Source organism: Lygodium microphyllum, chromosome 5 (assembly GCF_053477565.2).
Source record: "Lygodium microphyllum isolate KBCC chromosome 5, Lygodium_microphyllum_v1.1.10, whole genome shotgun sequence".
NCBI lineage: Eukaryota > Viridiplantae > Streptophyta > Polypodiopsida > Schizaeales > Lygodiaceae > Lygodium > Lygodium microphyllum.
The window spans coordinates 154,084,080-154,103,343 of record NC_141139.1 but is presented as its reverse complement, the minus strand read 5'-3'; the positions used below and the strand labels follow the sequence as shown (position 1 = coordinate 154,103,343).

At 40.5% G+C, this 19,264-nt stretch overlaps 1 non-coding gene across 1 annotated transcript; it reads left to right on the top strand.

The window, feature by feature from the left end:
• Positions 1–8,281: 8,281 nt before the first annotated feature.
• On the top strand, positions 8,282–8,349 carry LOC148036556 (small nucleolar RNA SNORD36). The gene has a single exon (XR_015691034.1). It is a non-coding gene; the product is annotated as a small nucleolar RNA SNORD36 (small nucleolar RNA).
• The last annotated feature ends 10,915 nt before the right edge of the window (positions 8,350–19,264 follow it).

Genomic DNA, 19,264 nt, shown 5'->3' with positions numbered 1-19,264 from the left:
CCCCTTGAGTGATGTGAGCTTTCATCCTAACCGGATGGGGAAGTGAGTACGGTTGCCCTTTGTATCTATCAACAGAGAGTGAGACAGAGGGTGGGTCGAGAGACCAGTCTTTTCCCTTCAAATCAAATGCGAGGTGAGAAGTGTGAATGAAGTGTTGCACGCACGGGATGGGCCTCTCAAAGCACAAAGCACAATTTGTTTCTGTGCACTGCACTATAAGGCTCCCTTGCCTTCCTTCTTGCACCGTATGCCGGCACAGGGCGGGATGCACAGTTGCACCATCAAATGCGCACAAGGCATACAATCTTTGCACAAGTGCCTGTGAGGATTACATCAATGGGTTTCAGGAAAAGGCTGCCCTCCTGTATCTATCCACAGAGCGTGAGACAGAGGGTGGGATGAGTGTGACTGGAGTTTCTTCAATCAATTACCGAGAGGTGAGATTGAGGGACGTTACGACACTTGGAGTCAGGTATGTTCCCGTTTCCCTGTGCACCCACGGGATGGGTCTTTACCGTCAACACCAGACACGTCACCCTGTTCTGTACACTGCACTGTAAGGCTCGGGCCTTCCTCCTTGCACTTATGCCAGACGGGTTGGACGCACTACTGCACCATCAACTGTGCACCCTGGCATACTCTTTCTGCACCATTCCCCCCTTGTCGATTCCTCAACCGGGTATGAGATATGGGTTTTAATCATGCTTCCTCGAGTGATATTAGTCATGGGGCGAGTGACTGTTCTTTCATTTCAATTGAGTGACTATGAGTTGAGTGTAGTATCCCTCATCATCGACGAATTTCCTGCGATTCCTTCCATCAGCTACCTCCCTGGGTTCTGCGGCGTGGTCCCTGCCATGACGAACGTGTGCCGAGAAGATGCCTTGGTCCCTCCAACGCCGACAACAACACTGGACGTGCCATCGATACTCAACCTTGATTCTTGACGAAACGGGCCAAGTTTTTCTAACCCTACAACTTTGGTTTCTTCGTGCTGGTCATGTTTTAAGTGTGGGGACGTTAGTGGATGGTCTGTGGCGTGGTCCTAGGTCCCTGTTGTTCGGTTAACCCTATCCGTTAAGGTCTTAAGTGTGGGGACGCGTCCCTGCGCGTCTATATTGTCTATCCCCTGCATATGCCTTATCTTGCTCATGCATGCATACCATGCCTTACTTTTACCCTAATGGGATCCCTTCCCACCCTTCTAGTTATGTTCCACCCACCCTTGGGACTGTTCCCTTGCAGTTTTCCTTCATTCCCTGATTTTGCGGTCCTGTCCTATGAATGCATCCTACGTTCACCAAAATCCAAATCCAACCTTATAGCCCTGTTCCCCCCATTGAACTGATCATTTTTCCTTTTTACTTACCCCTGTTCCGGTGCGCGGTTTTTGAGTTATTAATTTTTGAAGCATTTTACGAAATTTAGACGGTTTTCCATGTGAACGCGCTTTTCTTGCTTCGGAACCGTGATCTGACGTCATAGCCCTGACTAGTGATTTTTCCCTGACAGTTTTCCTTTTTATTCCGCATCATTCCGATACACGGTTTGTCCGTTATTAATTTTCCGGTTTTTTAAGACTTTTTCGTGTGTATTTTTGACATTTTTCCATGTGAACCTGCCCTATTTGCATCGGAATTCCAATTTGATTTGACAGCCCTGTCCCCTGTGCCTTCCCCTACCTTTTTCCTTTTTCCTCCACCCTTTTTCGATGTTCGGATTTTTACTTATTAAATTTTAAATGAGTTATTCGGGAGTATTTTTGGAGTTTTTCACATGTGAACCCCTCCTATTTCCGCCGAAACTGCGGTTTAACGTGATAACCCTGTGCCACTCCTTTCTGCGGACATTTTTCCTTCTTACTGCATGTCATTCCGGTGAATGGTTTGTTCGATATTAATTTTCGATCCCATTTTCGAGTTTATTTTTTGGGTTTTTCCCATGTGAACGTGTCTTCTCTCAGTTGGGATTATGTTTTGATGTGATAGCATTGTCGGGCACATCTTTCTGCACAGTTTTCCTTTTTTCTGCACCTCATTCCGATGCACGGATCTTTCGATATTAATTTTTAAATTGCGTTTTTGGTTCGTTTTTTGTGTTTTTGCACGTGACCGCCCTTTACCCCTCCCGGAACCCCCGTCCCGTATTTTCCTTGTTTCCCCCCTGTCGTCCTGCCCACTTTTCGTTTTTACGCTATTTCGTTTTGACGTCCGGATTGGGAGTTATTAATTTTTCTTTCTTTTTACGTTTTTTCTCGCGCCCATTTTGCGCGTGAACGCGCCCTTTTTCGATTTTACGAATCTCCACGCGCCTCGGTCGTGTCCGCGTAATCCGTACCGTCTTCCCCGTTCCATTTCAATCCCGTCACGGCAAATTTTTTTAACCCCGCCCCGCGCCCGTGCGCGGGACGGGGATACGCCCCCTCTTGACACTACCCAACCCCTTGGCCCCTGCCCATCCACCCTGCCCACCCCAACCCCTTGACCGTGTCCCCCCTCCCCTACCCCTGCCCGCCCACCCTGCCTACCCCCCTTGTCTCTGCCCGTCCTCTCCCCATGTCCACCCTCCCCTATCTCCCCCCTACCCTCCTTTCTCTCTCCCCGTCCCCCAACCGTCTCCCTCTCCCTCTGCGTTCTTCCCCTCCCTCCATCTCCCCCTCCCTCTTCACCTCCATCTCCTTCCTCTCCTCCCTTCCGTCCTCCCACCTGCCCTCCTCTTCCCCCTCCTTCTTCCTCCTCCCCTCCTCCTCCATTTCCCCTCCTCCTCCATTTTTCCTCTCCCCGCCTCCTCCCCTTCTGCTCCTTTCTCCTCCCTCCCCTCCTTCTTCTCCCTCTTCCCCTCCCCGTCCTCTGCAGTCCAGAGCTCCAGCCCCTGCCCCTCGTCGCCTGCCAGCCACGACTGCCCTGCCCACGGCTTCGTCGCAGCGCCGCCGAGCCCCTGCCCCTTCATCGCTGCGCCGCCGAACCACCCGCGGCCACGTCGCAGCTCCAGCCCCTGCCCCTCGCCGTCAGCGCCACACCTCGCCAGCCCTCGTCCTCATCCTCCGCTCGAGACGCCCCCTTCGCCAGCCCTCGTCCTCGTCCGCACCGCCGTCTGTTCGCTGCCCCTGGCCCCACCTCGACGGGCTCCCGCCTTCCCACACCCATTTAAACCCACAACCCTTCCCCACCTCCTCCCTAGCCCCCTTTCACCCCCAGCACACACCACCCCCCCACCCCCACACTAATCCCCATTCCCCCCAGCACACACCCACCCCCCATTCCCCTACCTTAGACCTCATTCCCCCAGAACCCACCCTCACCTCCCCCACCCTATACACGCCCCTGTTCACACCCCCCAACCCTCTCTAACCCCATTCCCACTACCCCCCACTAACCCCCCTTCCCACCCACCTCTAACCCACCCCCCATTACCCCCCATTAACCTTCCCTAACCCCCATTCCCCCCACTGCAACCCACTAAACACTACCCCCCACTAACCCCCCTTCCCACCCACTAAACCCCCCCCAAGGTACACTCCCCTTTCCCACCATCACTACCCATCTTCACCCAAGCCCCTGGTCCTACGCCCAAAAACCCTCTACCCCCTTGTACGCCCTTGTCCTACCCTGCTGCACCACTGCACCGCAGCACCACGACACCTTCGAGACGCAGCTACACGCGCGGGTGTGTCTGTGCGTGTGGGTGACTGTTCGTGATTGATTGTACGCGACTGTCGGATTTTGATCATTGGTTGCTGACCACGTAGCTGCCACACGGCCTGTTGCTGGGTATTTTTCCCACATTTTTCATTACCACACCCGTAATTTTATTTATTTATTTTTTTTCCATTTAAATAACACCTAAAAAACACACAAAAACATTGAAAAATATAAATAAATCATTAAAAAAACCACTTTATATTCTGAAAAATTACAGAAAATCTAGAAACCTTTCCTTTTATTTTTGCAATCCATGGCCCTCTTTTTCTCAACCTATAAATTTCAACAAAAAATATTTTTGCCTATTTTTAAATTCCAAAATCTTTCAAAATACCCAAAAATATGCTAAAAATTCATTTAACATGCTAAAAAAATTTCAAATTAATTTTTGAAAAATTTCTCACACTTCCCTTCACATTTTTATTTATTTTTGGTATCTTTTTCTTAGCTATCATAATATTTAATTTTCCCCCTACCTTCCTTAAAAATACAATACAATAATCAGTCAAACCTTTTTCCTTCAACACACCAACTAACCGTCTAGAGAAACAAATCCAGATATTTTTGGATAGCGGAGACGCGCATTCTTTGCATTTTCATACACCCACTACCAGGTATTGCCCTTTTTATTTGTTTAAAAATAAAAAACAACATCCAACATACACACAAGCTACCCCAAAACCCACGGTTAATATTTTTTTTTTAAAAAAAAACAAACACAACAACCAGAGAAAAAAAAACACACAAACCAACAAACCAATATTTAACCTAAATCAAACCTAACTACCACTCTGGCACACGCATTCGCGCTAAACACACATACTTTTTAATTAACAATGAACCAGCCGTTCACTTAGCACGCGCTACGTGCGCTACAGATGCACTATAATTTTTTTTTAATTAAAATAAACCAGCCGTCACATGAGCACGCGCTGGCAAAAAAGCGCTCCACATCACCTTAAATTATAATTAATGAATTGCATTTAGAGACCCAGTCGGGAATCGAAGTCCGGGAATCGAATAACTGCACCGCTTAACCTAATAATTGGTTAATAAATTTATAATAAGGAACCGCCGTTTTCTTGCTAAGGTTTATCACCTAATAAAAATTCACCCATTTTTAATAATTGATTAAAATCAACCCTTCATTAAATTAATTCCCCCCTCCTGCACTTAATTCCCTTTTTAATGAAGCGTTTCGTGGGATGGGTATACGCAGTCATTAGTGTTATTTTCCATGGTCCAGTCTTGGTTTTATCACAGATTTAGTTTTGATATGTGTCGGATATGGTATGGTTTTGGTTTCCTGTCTTAGTTACGGTTAAGGGTACGGTATGCAGTTTTTTTCTTTTATTGCCTGATACGGGGTTCAGGGTGTTTGTCTGATGCATCGCATGAAGCTTTCGGTCGCATTTGTCTCAAGGTCATGTCAAATTTTTGCCACTCCTTTTCCATTACTTCCAGAGGATCCGTCCTTATGTGATGAGTTCCTGGCCTCTTACAGCAAGAAGACAGGTGTAGTCCAAGGAATGTCTATGACATTGACGTCTCGAGGCTTAGGGAAGGCTCTGTCTTTACCCTTCAAAGGAGAACCTTTTGTAACCACTCGTCAGCTCTTCTCTAATGAAGAGATTCTCAAGCTGTTGCAGAAGCAGACAAGGGAAGTCCTTGATGTTAAGAACGTGATAAACTCTTCAGGAGTTTCGTTTTCTATGATTACTGATCCCGTATGGAAGACGATCTGTCAGTTCCTTCAGGACAGGTTCATGCCTGCCAAAACGCCATCCCACTATTTGTCCAAAGAGCTTTTCACAGCTTCCAGGATGGTGCTGAAAGGAGTTGCTATTGATTGGAGCACATACCTCCTTACTAAAATGGATCAGCATTTTGTTAAAGTCACAGGGGGTAATGTTACCAATGTTACCTACGGATCATATTTGTCTGTCTTCTTGACCTATTCAGGTTTACAGAAGACTGTGCCTCCACCTCCTCCATCAGATCCAGTACTTCCTCCTCCACCTTCAGAAGAGTCAGCACCCATTGACATTGAGGATGATGATTCTTCGCCTCCCTTGGTCATACAGCGCAAACGCTTGAAGAGGGTAGCGGATAAAGCCCCTGCTGTACTTCCCTCAGTGTCTATCCCTGCTACCTCTGGCAGTGAACTCCCTGGGTATCTCACTTGCAATAATCTGTTCCGAGCACATCGAGAAGGATCCTTGGAGATCTCAGTTCCCTCCCTGAACAGTCTCGTCTCAGGAGATGCCATTCCTTTCCTCTGCAAGGATATTCAAAGTTCCATTGAGTTGTCAGTGACAGCCTATGTTCAACAGCTGTACGCATCTTTTTATGAGGAGCTCATGCAGTCCAAAGACCAGTTGCATAAGGCAACATCTGAGTTAGCTTCTGGTAAGGATACCCTAGCAGATCTATTTAAGCAAATGGAACAGCAAACCCAACTGGTTGCCACTCAAAGCGATGAGATTTCTTCATTAAAGACCCAGTTATTCGAGGCTCAATCACAGGTTACTAGCCTTTCAGCGGAGAAGGAGAGGATGTCCAGCGAAGCGAAAGAATTCCAAGTTCTCTTAGATGACAAGCTTTCAGCTTTACAGACTGCTCATGACACAGTGGCCAACCAAGCCTCCCAAATCCAGCAGTTGCAAGATCAGCTTGCAAAGTCCCGCTCTGTTCCTCCAAGCCCTCCTGTTTCATTAATTCCTTCTCTTTCACAGCAGGACTTGGCTGCCCTCCAGAGACAGGCTACTTTGTGCCCTCTATTCCAAGATAAAGTGGAAAGATTGCAGTCCAGAATGGACTTGTTATGGTCTACCTTTGAACAGTTTCAGGAATATGTCTTACCAGACCATTCTTTCTTTGTCCACTACCACTTACAGAAGTTGGTTTTCTATATGAAGCTTTCCACGATGGATTTACCTTTTCCAGAGGATGGCTGGAGTGGGGCTTGGTCTGCTGAGTTGTTGACAGAGGTAGTCAGAATGGTCTTTGAAGATTCTGTCACGCCAGACACCATGTTGATGTCATATATGTATCTCCGAGGAGATTTGTTAATTCCAGATGAGGTACATATGGCATGGTATGTGGGGGATGTGGTCTTACAGGCTGTTCTATATGTCAATCATTTGGAGTTGCACATAGCTGATATGTTCCAAAGTTATTCCTCCAAAGTAGCTGATTGTCAGGATAATTCGTGGCATCCCATGATTGATTCGGTGGTCCTAAATCAAAGACAAAACACAGCTCCTACCTTTGTCCAGAGTACTACCCAACTGAGGATGGATCTCTTAACCTATCTTTCCAAACATAATCCATTTGATGCTACCTTCTTTGATGCCTATCATAGACGATCTCTCTTAGGACCTTCTGTTCCTACCCTCCTCTATTACCAACAATTGGCTCACCGCTATGCTATATATTTTTCCCTTTGTCAAACTAATTTCACAGTAATTTTACCACTTCTTTTCCAACCTTCCAATTTCCCTCAAATTCCTATTTTCACTTACTGTTTCTTTATTGAAGATAGGGTATTTTCCCCTTCTCCACCCTGTCCTTCACCCCTCATAAATGTACCCTCCACATTTCCTATTTATCAGTTAACACCGTTCCTTAGTGATTCCTTACAAATTTCTGCCACTCCTTCTTTAACCTTTTCTTCCTTTTATGATTTTTCCTATCCTTCCCTACATCCACTTTCCCTTATTCCACTACCCTCTCCTAACACTTCCATATCTCAACCACCTCAGTTGGTTAGTGACTGTGACGGTTTTGATAATCAGATTTCCAGAAGAAGGGGATGGAGTTCGGATGATTGCCTTACAGGACCGCAGATTAATTGGCCAGTAATTCCAGGAGAATGGACAGCTTCCAGTCAAGCTTATCAAAACTATGTTCATTTTGCCCAACAATATTCACAGTCTGCAGATCCCTCAGTGAGATTAACTGCTCACTTTGCTTGGTACCTAGCGTATATGCATAGGCACTCTCATACTGATTCAAAGCCTATTCCAAAGCTGTGCATGAATGTCAATGTTAGCATTGATTCCCAACAGTTGGAGATACTGTATTTTCATGCCCTTTGTTTGCCTAGCAGATACCTGGTCCTGTTGGAAAGGATGTGCTGTCTCCAATTTTTTCAAAATCCTCCTAAAAACTTTGTAGATGAATCCTTATCTATGGATCGATTCCGACAACATCAATCTTTTAAGAGGGATCATCTTCATTGATACCTTTCCAATGTATGGTGGAAGTTTTTTAATGCCAAACTCTTATTTTTGAAGAAGTCATTCAGATGGTTGTGTTGTGTATTAGTGTTTGTGTTGTGAGTTCATGTATGTCAAACGAACGTGGTGGTTTCCTATTGGATTTTGTGTACGAGCTATGTTTTGGAGATTTGTAGAGATGGGGTCGTGGTTGGAGAGCAGAAGCAGATGCAGATGAAGAAGCAGCAAACTCTTATATCCTTTACAAATTTGTGGTGATTTTTAGTTTGATAAGAGGTGTTAATTTCAAAAGGGTTTTCCTTTCTGTGTATTTTTATATCAGAAACAGGTTATAAGTTGGGGTCGTGGTGGATGGATTCTTTTTGAAAAGATATTGAAGATCAAAGTTGAGCTTTTCCCTGAACTTGTATTCCCTTTTTCCTGGGTCGCGAGGACGCTTCCTTATTAAGTGTGGGGATATGTTGAGTGTTGAAATGACTTGTTTTTTGGCTGATTTTTGTTGTTTTTAAGAGCTGAAAGGTTGATTTTATGGGATGATTGGTTGATTTGGAAGTGGTTTGAGAATGTTTTGGATGATATTGATTGTGTTTTGGAAGGTCATGATGTTTGTTGATGGTTCTGTGATGTTCTGATAGGTTCTGAATGGTTCTGTATACCTTCTGTTTTGTTCTGATTGTCTTCTGTAAAGAGGGATGGAGTATTGATTGATGAAGAATGAGATATTGTGAAAGTTTATTGAATGTTTTGTGAGAGTTTGGAATGGTTTGAGAATGAGTGATGTGGTTTTGATGACCTTCTGTGACCTTCTGTAACCTTCTGTAGGTCTTCTGTAGAGCTTCTGCTTCTGTTCTGTTTCTGTTCTGTTTCTGTTCTGTTTTTGTTCTGTAGCTGTTCTGGTACTGTTCTGTAGACTGTTCTGTATGCTTCTGTAAGTGTTCTGTGGAATGTATGTGTGACTTTGGGGAAAGTTTTCTAGCCTTGGAAAGAGGTGAATACAAGTGCAAAAGAGCTGAAAGAAGTGGAAGAAGTAGCTGTTGAAGACTCAAGAGAAGACTAGAGTGAAGTGACAGTAGTGAGCTATGAAAGGACACTGTAGTGGCTCTGGTGACTCTTCATATCAGACATACCTCTTGGGAGGGGTATCCACAACCTAAGAGTGATTATTGAGAGTGATTTTTGAGAGATTGTAGTGAGGATATGATGTATTATTGATAGAGTGAGAGAGAGAGAGTCAGAGATAGCCAATTCTACTCAAACAGAGTGATTGTATATGAGAGATTGAGAGAGAAGACTATGAAGATATTGAAGATGAATACTATGTGATGTATTTCCATTCAAAGATGGTGTACTCCTTTGTTTTCTTTGTTCTATTGATGGATTTTATGAAGATATTGAAGAATATGGTTGATTCTATTAAAAACCGTGGGAGATCTACATGATGCTGCATGAAGATTTGTTGTGCCTGGTGTTCTTTTCTTCATTGTGATCATATGAAATATGAAAAACAAGCTACATCAACAAGATAGATTTTCTTGCAAGAGAATTCCCTTTTCCTTGGTGTTCCTCTCGGGGCTCCAACCAACTTAGATGTACATTCTTTGAGCCGGTGCTTGGCTTCATAGAATTCAATATGTGTGTCGAAATTCTTATGCTACACATGTGCAAAATGTCGCTACTACACAATGGCCATTCTATGCTATTGAGATTCGATATGTGCATATACTCAAGGGTTTCATATTCTCGACTCCCCTTGGGTAATATGTACTTGGAGTCATAGAAAAAACAAGGTCCTTTGCGAGTTGCTTAGTTGTACGCCCCTCAAAGAGCAATCTACCCATTTCGAGGTTGTAACACTTAAAAGAACCAATGAAACTCTCAACATTTTGCCACTCATAGCAATCCGAAGGATATACTTCTGTAAATAAAGATAAGTTGTTACATAGGTATCATGAAAGTTCTCATTCTCAATGAGTTGCAAATACTTACTGTTTGCAATGTTTCGTTGAAAGGGCGCATTGGGCGCAATGTGTATTTGTTTTTGCATGAATACATGTTGTACAAACACCTCTGTTACAAGGTGAGAATCAACTTTCCTTTGTCTGAGAGCTAAAATTTTACCCTTCTAGTGCTTTGATACATCTACAATTGTAGATGCTTTCACCCTGAAAGCTCCCTTTATACTTGGACACATATGTACCCAAGATGAGCAATGATACGTATCAGTGATCCAATTCCCTTCCTCATCTTTTTTGTTACATACTTCTATCGAGAGAATGCTTGTTCTTCTCTCAGGCATTATAACCTATGCATTAGATGTAAAGAAGTATGTATTAACCCCTAAATAATAAGCATTTTAAGTCTGTCCAGTAATCACCAATATGCCATACAATTCAAAATGGCATTAAGAGATGTTTACACTTTTGTAAACAAACATAAACATCGATATCAAAACACATGTGGATATATACATCAACACAAAGTATAGATTTAATTTCAAGACATCACTTTAATCATACCATTTACATGAAATATAATGAAAATAATAGCACAAGAATAGTTAGAGAATTTCGCCAAAATAAATTTTATTATAATGAAGAGGAGTCTGATTTGACTCAATACATTGTATGAAATGTGGGTATTATAGAGTAGTTGTTACAAGGATAGCAGCCACATGGCATGCAAATCTTAATAGGCACATTGGATTGACACTTGAGATATTCCAAGACTCAACACATTGTGTGTTATATGGATGATATGATACAAGAGTTTCATGGATCATTGCCAATTGGCAAGGAGATCCAAATGGACACATAGGACCAATAAAGCAGAGGATTTTTGAACCATTGACTTCTAGCAGATCCATATCATCCAACACAAAGGAATCACTCACCACATCAAAATAGTTGATGGAGAATTATATGCTTCACCTAAACCTTGTACAATACCTGCATGTACCAAAAAATACATGCATGAATCCCTTTTAACAGAAATACTTGCATGAATCCATTTTAGCAAAAAGTATCTAGATAACTGCATGAATAGAAGCAATACACAACAGGGCCAATTTACCTATAAGCTGATTTGCTGAAGATAAGATTGAATCATTGCTAATCAAAACCCATTGCAAATGATGGACATAAGAAAACATCAATCCCATCAAATATAAAAGTCACTAATTAAATGAATAAATTTTAGCACCACAAAATATGGTAGATTTACGTGTAAATTGAGCTATAGAATCTCTGCTCTACCTTGTGTTAAGTGTTGCAACAACAATTGATTCTTAAGTTAGAACTAGCATCAAACCCTATTGTAAAGATAGTAGAAAAGGGATAATGCAGAGAGGAAGAAAGAGAGAGTTTGTGTGAGTACGCAAGAGAGAGAAAGAAATGAGCACCTATCCAAACTTGCCTAAATTGATCTCTGCAAAAGACAATTTTGCAAGAGTTAGTGTTTACATGAAGGTATACTGAAAAAACAGTAGAAAAGAGGAAACATACACAAAGAAAGAGAGAGGGAGAGAGAGATAAGCACTTATGCAATGTCACCCAAAATGATCTCTGCAATAAAACAACAACAAGGGTTAGAACTAACATTGTGTTGTGTTGAAAAGATATCAGCAAATTTAAAAAAATAGAGAGAGAGATTAACACCTTTGCCTCTTGCTCCAAATAAACTCTGCAAGAAAACAACAATTAGAACCAACATCAAATTCTATTGAAAACACAACATAAAAGAGAAACAACACATAGAGAGAGGGGGGAAAGAAAGGAGAGAGAGACGAGCACCTTTCTCCTGCCCCAAACAACCTCTGCAATAAAACAACAACAACAATAAGAAACAACATCAAACCCTATTGAAAAAATAGCAAACAAGAGAAAATGCAAAGAGAGATGGGCACTTGTGTTTTGCCCAAAATTTGGAGCCGTGCAGAGAAGAAAGTGCAGAGGTAAGCAGAACGCTCAAAACCCTAATTACTCTCAATAGGGAGCTTCAATGGAGACGAAAATTCACGAGTATAGAGAAGAGAGGGAAAGTGGTCTGCTCCTCAACTTTTGGGTCAAATTGATATGGTGAGCGGGAAAAAAACCGAAATTGAAAATTCTCCAAAAAAAGGGGGGAAATACAAGGTGAGAGAAACTCAAATTTTGTGTACTATTCATTCTCTCTTTTTTTAATCCCCCACTACCTCTTTTTTTAATCGAAAACCCAAGATTTGGAGAGAGAAGATTCACCCTCTATGGATGTCAACATCTAGCCTTCCTATTGGACAATCCAAAAGGCCCACATCTTAAACTATATTATTTTTAAGGGCCCATTTGTGAGTTCATTTTTTTCCTAATGATTGAGTTACTTGTGGATTTCATGTTTTTTGCATTTTTGGATATGTGTTCATCTACTTGTGGATGTCAAATCCCTTGGAATTGATGGCATTCTAGTTGAAGTGTATCAATCTCTTTGAAAAGTTTGCTCCAAGGATTTATACATACTACTCCATAAAATAAGAATTGGAGGGGAGTTTCTAAAGGACCTTAAGAAAGGTCTTATGAAGTTATATATAATGTCTTTTGATGGAGTTAGCTCACTAGTTCGAGACCTCTTATGATGCTTAATATGGCATATAATATCATGGCCAAAGTAATGTCAAATAGAATTAAGTTCATCCTTGGTTGTTTAATACATTTGCAATAGCATGGATTGATGCACCGGAGATGCATTCCCTATGCCATCTTAAACTTGTTGTTCTCAATGAATCGTGCTCTCTCACTCTAGTCAGACTTGTATCTCATACACATAGAAACACACACACCCTCCTCCCCCCACCCCAAACACACACACACACACACACACACACAATCTACTCACAACTTACATTCATAGTATAGCACATCCTTTAACACCTTTAGCACGAATCAAGGGAGAAACCATAACACCTTCTTGTCCCCCTTATGTAGCTCTCCTTGAAAACTATGCATATTTTCTTTTGATATACTTTTCAAAAAAAAAAAAACACACACACACACACATAAAATCAATTGCTTTACTACTAGACTTTTGAATATTTATTACTTACAAAATTGCGAAGTCTGTTTGGACAAATTTATTACTATAAATACTTCCTATTCTTGATGGTGTAGGAGGTAGTGAATAATGTTAGTGGATCTACTCTTTACATTCTTAGAATGTATTTTGTAATATATGTATTGTTTACCATTGTAAAAGGAGCATGTATAAAAAAGATAACAATGCTTTTTGTAACATAATGAGTGTATGTAATATTTACCATTTAAAAAGGAGCACATGCAAAAAAGTTAATGTATATTAATGGTATGTAGCTAGTATTGTGTAATCTATGCATTTACTTTTGTATTACCCTATATGTATGTTCCATGCCTTTATGTATGTGTGTATGCACAAAGTGTATGTGTGCATGCATATGCATGATATCTATGTGCACATACATAAGCATCGATACATTTCTTTGAAATTATGTATCTGTATGAAAATGATGGGGTGTCTCAATGTATATGTGTTAATATGTAATTTTGTGTATACTCATGCTTTTATAGAATTGAACATATGCATATATTGTCGGAGGGGTTTTAGTCAAAAGGTCGTATCCACCGGGGATCAGAGATAGAAGGAAGTAGAGAATATGAGATAGAAGAGAAGAAAAAGAATAGACAAGAGGTACACAAGATAAAGACAAAGCACAATGAATCAAAGCGCTATGTATCAATAGAACTTGATAAGATAAACAAAATCCTTGTTTGGCACTACTCAAAAGCAATCTCCAAGCATTAGATCTTCTGGAGCTCCCTTGTAGACCAAAAATGTGCATCAAACACTAGCTTCTTCTCTACTACTCAAACTGCAAATTTGACGGTTTCATTGGCTTCGAAAGGGGGATAAAACTATAGGATACATGTTCAAAATTCTCCCAGACCGCGCTTTCTTATTCTCCCAGTTTAGAGGGTCGTTTGTTGCTTGTAAACTGTGATTGCACGCAATGCGATTTCGCAAGTCCTTTTTGCATGAAATCTCCCTAACTAGTTGAAAAAGTAACTTGCTTTTGGCATGTCACCCTATTCTAGAAGTTTTCTACAAAATTTTAGGATATTTACAAGAAATAATATCTAAAATATCAAAAATAGGCTAAAATTATTCAAAAATTTAGTATTTTTAAACCATCTATAATATGGACACTGGCACTAATGAGTAATATGGCATTGACTCTCTACATCAATAAGAAAGCCAGATGACGATGCACTCTAGAGTTTTTCACATTGTGTCCGCGTAGTGGCACGACAACGTGTATATGCGATGTATACTCTATTAAACAAGTGTAGATACACAAAAAAATCACACAGATATACATCATATATGTGTATATGTGTGTCTCATGTGTACAAACATACATGCATACAGATTGTACAAACATATATCTATGTCAACACCATGCAAATATTGTCAGTATTGGTTTGGGGTTGTGTGTGTATGTGTGTTGTGTTTTAGTTCTACACGTATTTGTATATGAAATGACATTTGATATAAATATATATATATATGCACATATATATGTCCCCAGTATGTGTTGAATAATGTGTGTGTATATGTGTATCACGTGTATAGACATGTTTGAGTGAAAGTATATAAATGTGTATACATCTATAAATGTAAAGTATAAGAGCAAGGCCATGTTGTTTGAGTAGCCCCTTGTCACCTATATGCAATGTAGCAAATTCACAATATATAGATTTTGTATTTACCTAGTATTATATGAAAATAATTTTCTAGCAAAAGGACATAAATTTACTAATTTCAACAAGGAAAATCATGAGCTCTTGATTAACTAGGAATACCACACATAATTTTCAAGCTAAAGAATAGTAAATTACCAGTTATAACGGGTAAAACTCGAAATTTTTTTAGTTACTCAATATTGTTACTAATTGTATACCAAAGTACTATATAATGCTCCTAGATATCTCGTATAGCCAAAATTGTCTAGTTATAACTAGGAAATGTTGCATTTTTACTAGCTTGATTGATGTTCTTACTAGTTTTCATATGAATTTGCTACACAGGAAGTTGGTTAGAGTTCCTTGTGTGGGCCTTTAATCAAGAGTGAAGAGAGTGCATGTGTATGTGTGTGTGCGCGCGCACGAACATGTTCGTAGATATGTATGTATGTGTGTGTTTGGAGGTGGATGGGCTCTTAAATGATCTAAGTTCACCTCCATATAGTTACTTCCAATTTCCCTAATTTTGAGACTGTGTTTACAAGCTAGATCCTAGATAACTAGATCAAAGCTCGAATTTCGTATAATTTCATATCAAGGAAAAAAACCCGAGAGAAGGTAGGCAATTCTCTATGTACTTATAATTCCCTACTATTATAATTGGGGGATGCCATTCTTATAAAATCATATTATATGGGGAATTTTGAGAGGAAAAACAAAATCTTTATAGCGACCTGTGATTTCCTACAAGTAGAAGTAAGGAATTGCATTTTTGTATTTTCTTAAATAGGGAATTTTAAAGGAAGGTAGCGAATAGTGTATATGGACCTTTCATTCCCTACTCTACTCTATGCAGGCCGCCCGGATCAGCCGAGGGTGAGCTGCAGAGCCGGGACACGTGGCGGGGTAGAGGCGTGCCAGGTGGCGCACCGTAGCGTCAACAAACGCGGCGCCAAATGTGGCTAGATTGAGATATGATGACGTAGAGGACGAGTGAATTGCACATCTCATCCAAGAGTCCTGACGATGTGATGTTTAGCGATCGTTAGCCGACGGCGGAGTTCGCTATTGTGTCGGTCATTTCCGCGTATCAAAGTCACGGCGCTTCAGACGAGCAGATTTAAATGACAACCTTCTGGATCGTGTATCGTGACAAAATGGAACTAGCTTAGAAAAGTTGCAGTTCGCCAACTGCAGTTATATCTAAAGCTCTAAAGCTCAATGCTTGCATCATCAATACCGTCACTCCTTTGAACATCCAAGTTCCAACCCTTCTAAGGATATTAGGATCTTAAATGGATAGAAGCTACAAGTACTTATGGTTCATGCATCACCAATACCGTCACACTTTGAAATTCCAACCCTTCTAAGGATCTTAAATGGATAGAAGCTACAAGTACTTACGTTTCATGCATTGGTATTTCAAGTTTGTTTGATCTTATTTTGAATTGCACTTCTTAGTTTTATGTTTGGCCTCTCCCAAGTGAATACGTGCGGGTGGAGAGAGAGAGAGAGAGAGAGAGAGAGAGAGTGTGTGGTGTGTGTGTGTGTGTGTGAGACTCGACAGAGGAAAAAGAAGAAGAAGAAGAGGAAGAAGAAGAGGCTTTCTTATGTGCTATGAACCATCATTAATTGTTTAATAAGATATCCCATATTTACCTTTATGGGCTATATTTATGCTAATTCGCATGTTTCCAAAAAAGCAAGTAGATGCACCTTTATGGGTGATTCAATATGCATGTCTATTCACACCTTTTCTCTTCCTTTGTTTTAGGTATGCTACTATTTCTCTATCTTTAGGTAAAGTAAGTCTCTAGTTTTTCGCATCAAAGGTGAGTCCTTGAGAACTATCATTGCACAAATTCATAGAAAATGCAAATTGAGCGTGTTTTCTTAATTGTTATTCTCTTGCATTAATTCATGTGTCACATTGCATCAACTTTTACACTCTAAGATTTAAGCATATTTTATTCTACGGTTAATGTATGAAATTGAAATGGCATCAACACAAATAGCAACAAATGGTACAGTCTCATTCTGTAAGTATTGATTCTATCTAACTATGCATTAGAAACAATATATTCACATACTACAATCCCATCATTTTATTGAATATATTAACTATTTCAATTTCATGGGTTTAACTTTCTAAAATGATATTTAGCAATTATGTAACCTTTTGATAAAAGAAATTGTCTTGATATGCTTAATTTAAAACTTCACTCAATCATCATGAAGTCATAAATGTTTAATTGGAGTTCCATTATTTGGATTTGAGTTGTATGAAATCATACAAAAGCATCTATATATTGGAAAGCTTAAATAAATCAATATCATTATCATGGTTTTTTCTTATAAGTTCTCCCTTGTGCATCTTTGTTTGGTGCCTTTGCATGTATATATTCAATGCTTGGATACATGCATGATTTGATCTTTCATAAGAATGTTTAAAATGATAATGAAATTAAAAAGACAATAGTGAAACAAACATATAGTCACCAATATATGTGGAAAAAGAAATGGAGAGAGCAAGTATGTTCCAATAGTGGTAAGGATTTCAAGCAAATATGCAACACAACCGCATGGATAGTATGTGTTGATTGTGGATTTATTATTGTATCCTTTATTTAGATTATTAATGGGTAAATTATTTATAGTTTTTACTTAAAGTATCTACACAATGGCATGTAATATTGTATACCATGAAAAATGTATCAATTTAAGATTTCGTAAGTTATATTATTCTCCTAAACATTTTGAAGATAAATCATGTTACTCGGTTGATACATATTTGGAAAGAGAGTCAGATCCCTTTTGTTTTTTATATTTCTAAAATAAAAAATCTTTTACGCTATAGAAATTTTCTTAGTATCTCATTGAATGACCAGATTATCTTTGGGGATTTTAATAACATTATTCATTAACCCCAAATATTATTGACTAGACTTGAAATCCCCAACATCAATGTTTGTGGGACCAATCTAGACACCTAATTTACTTTAAATCATGTGGCTAATCATCCTCTAGACTAGTTCCTGCATTAACTGATGTAATTAATGTTGGGGGTAAAGGTGTCTTTGCCTAGCCGCTCGTGTATTACTACACTGACAATACCCGCCACTACACACTGGAAGTGGCGGGCGTCCGTCACTGTCACTTTATTCTTTATTCTTTTAGTGATAGTTTGAATAAAGGAAGGCCTGGTCACACATTGTGACTCTTGGAATTCCCATTTGGTCTCTCTCTCTTTCTTGCTCTTGCTCTCACGCCATAGCTCTTCCAAGCAAGCTTTGATCCTTCTCACCTTTCAATTGGTATCAGAGCGTGGTTGCTCGAGCATTCCGACTTGGTTTGTGACTCCTTCAGCTTTCTATTGATTACCTACACTCATTGGGTCTCCTTCTCGGTAGCCATAGGCGACTCTCTTGAGCTTCCGTCACTCCTCCCTGGCTTCTCGAGCACCTACCCAGCCCATTTGGGCATCCTTAGGGCATTCCTTCAGAGGTATTGGAGCTCTCTTTTGTTATTTTACTTCAATCCATAGGTTTTGTGAAGTAGGGCAACCATGTCACCTTGCTTCTTGTGATGCCTACTCTTTACCGGTGACTTTGCCCTTTAAGAGGGAGCTCTTGGGGGTCCTTGACTATTCCCCCAACCTTTTATTGACCTTGCCTAGCCCTTCCATAGGCCCCAAATCAGTTTGGGCCAGCTTGAAGACCTATAAAAAATTTCGTTTTTTACGTCAGCCCTCCCTTAACACTCATTGGCAGCTTGAAAACACTTCATTTGGCACTTGGAAACACCCCCTTGCACTACAAGATATAGGCCTTATACCAACATTTAAAGCGACGAAAATGCAAATAATAGCGACAGTTTGCGACGTATATAACGACGCCAAGAACGACGCGGGCAGTAAAACTTGCGACGCTAACATGCGACGCTGATACCAATGCCAATACCGACGCTGATAGTGACAGTTTGCGACGTATATAACGACTCCAATAATGACGCGAGCAGTAAAATTTGCAATGCTAATAGCGACGGTAAGAGGGATTTTTTTTTTTGTGGCAGGGCAGCTTGAAAGCTATACAAAATAGTTTCTACACTACTGTGTACAATGCGCTTGCAAACAAAGACAATGTATACTGAAATCATAAAACTGATACATGAAATAAATACATGATCGCATAATAAGCGATTGGTACAATCATGACAGGATATCACTAATACATAGAAAATGTCTACATAGATCAGGTGACTCAAAAATAAAGGTGTGTGAGCTCCAAGGATCCAAGGGCGAGCTACAAATCCTCGTCCCTTGAAAGCTCGTCCCGCCGTAAAGGAGCATCGAACGGACTCTGCAGAAAAAGAAACAACACATCAATCCACCATACAATAATGCATTCAAATATCTCATGGTAACTACGGACAAGAAAGATGAGTAACTTACAGGGCCGCCGCGTCTATACAATCGGTCAATCAATGCAGTGAGATCGTGCCTCTCTGTATATCGAGTCTCAAGGCCAATCGGATCGCGATTTGTAATGGAGTGCTGCAAAGAAAACAAAATGCTAACTGT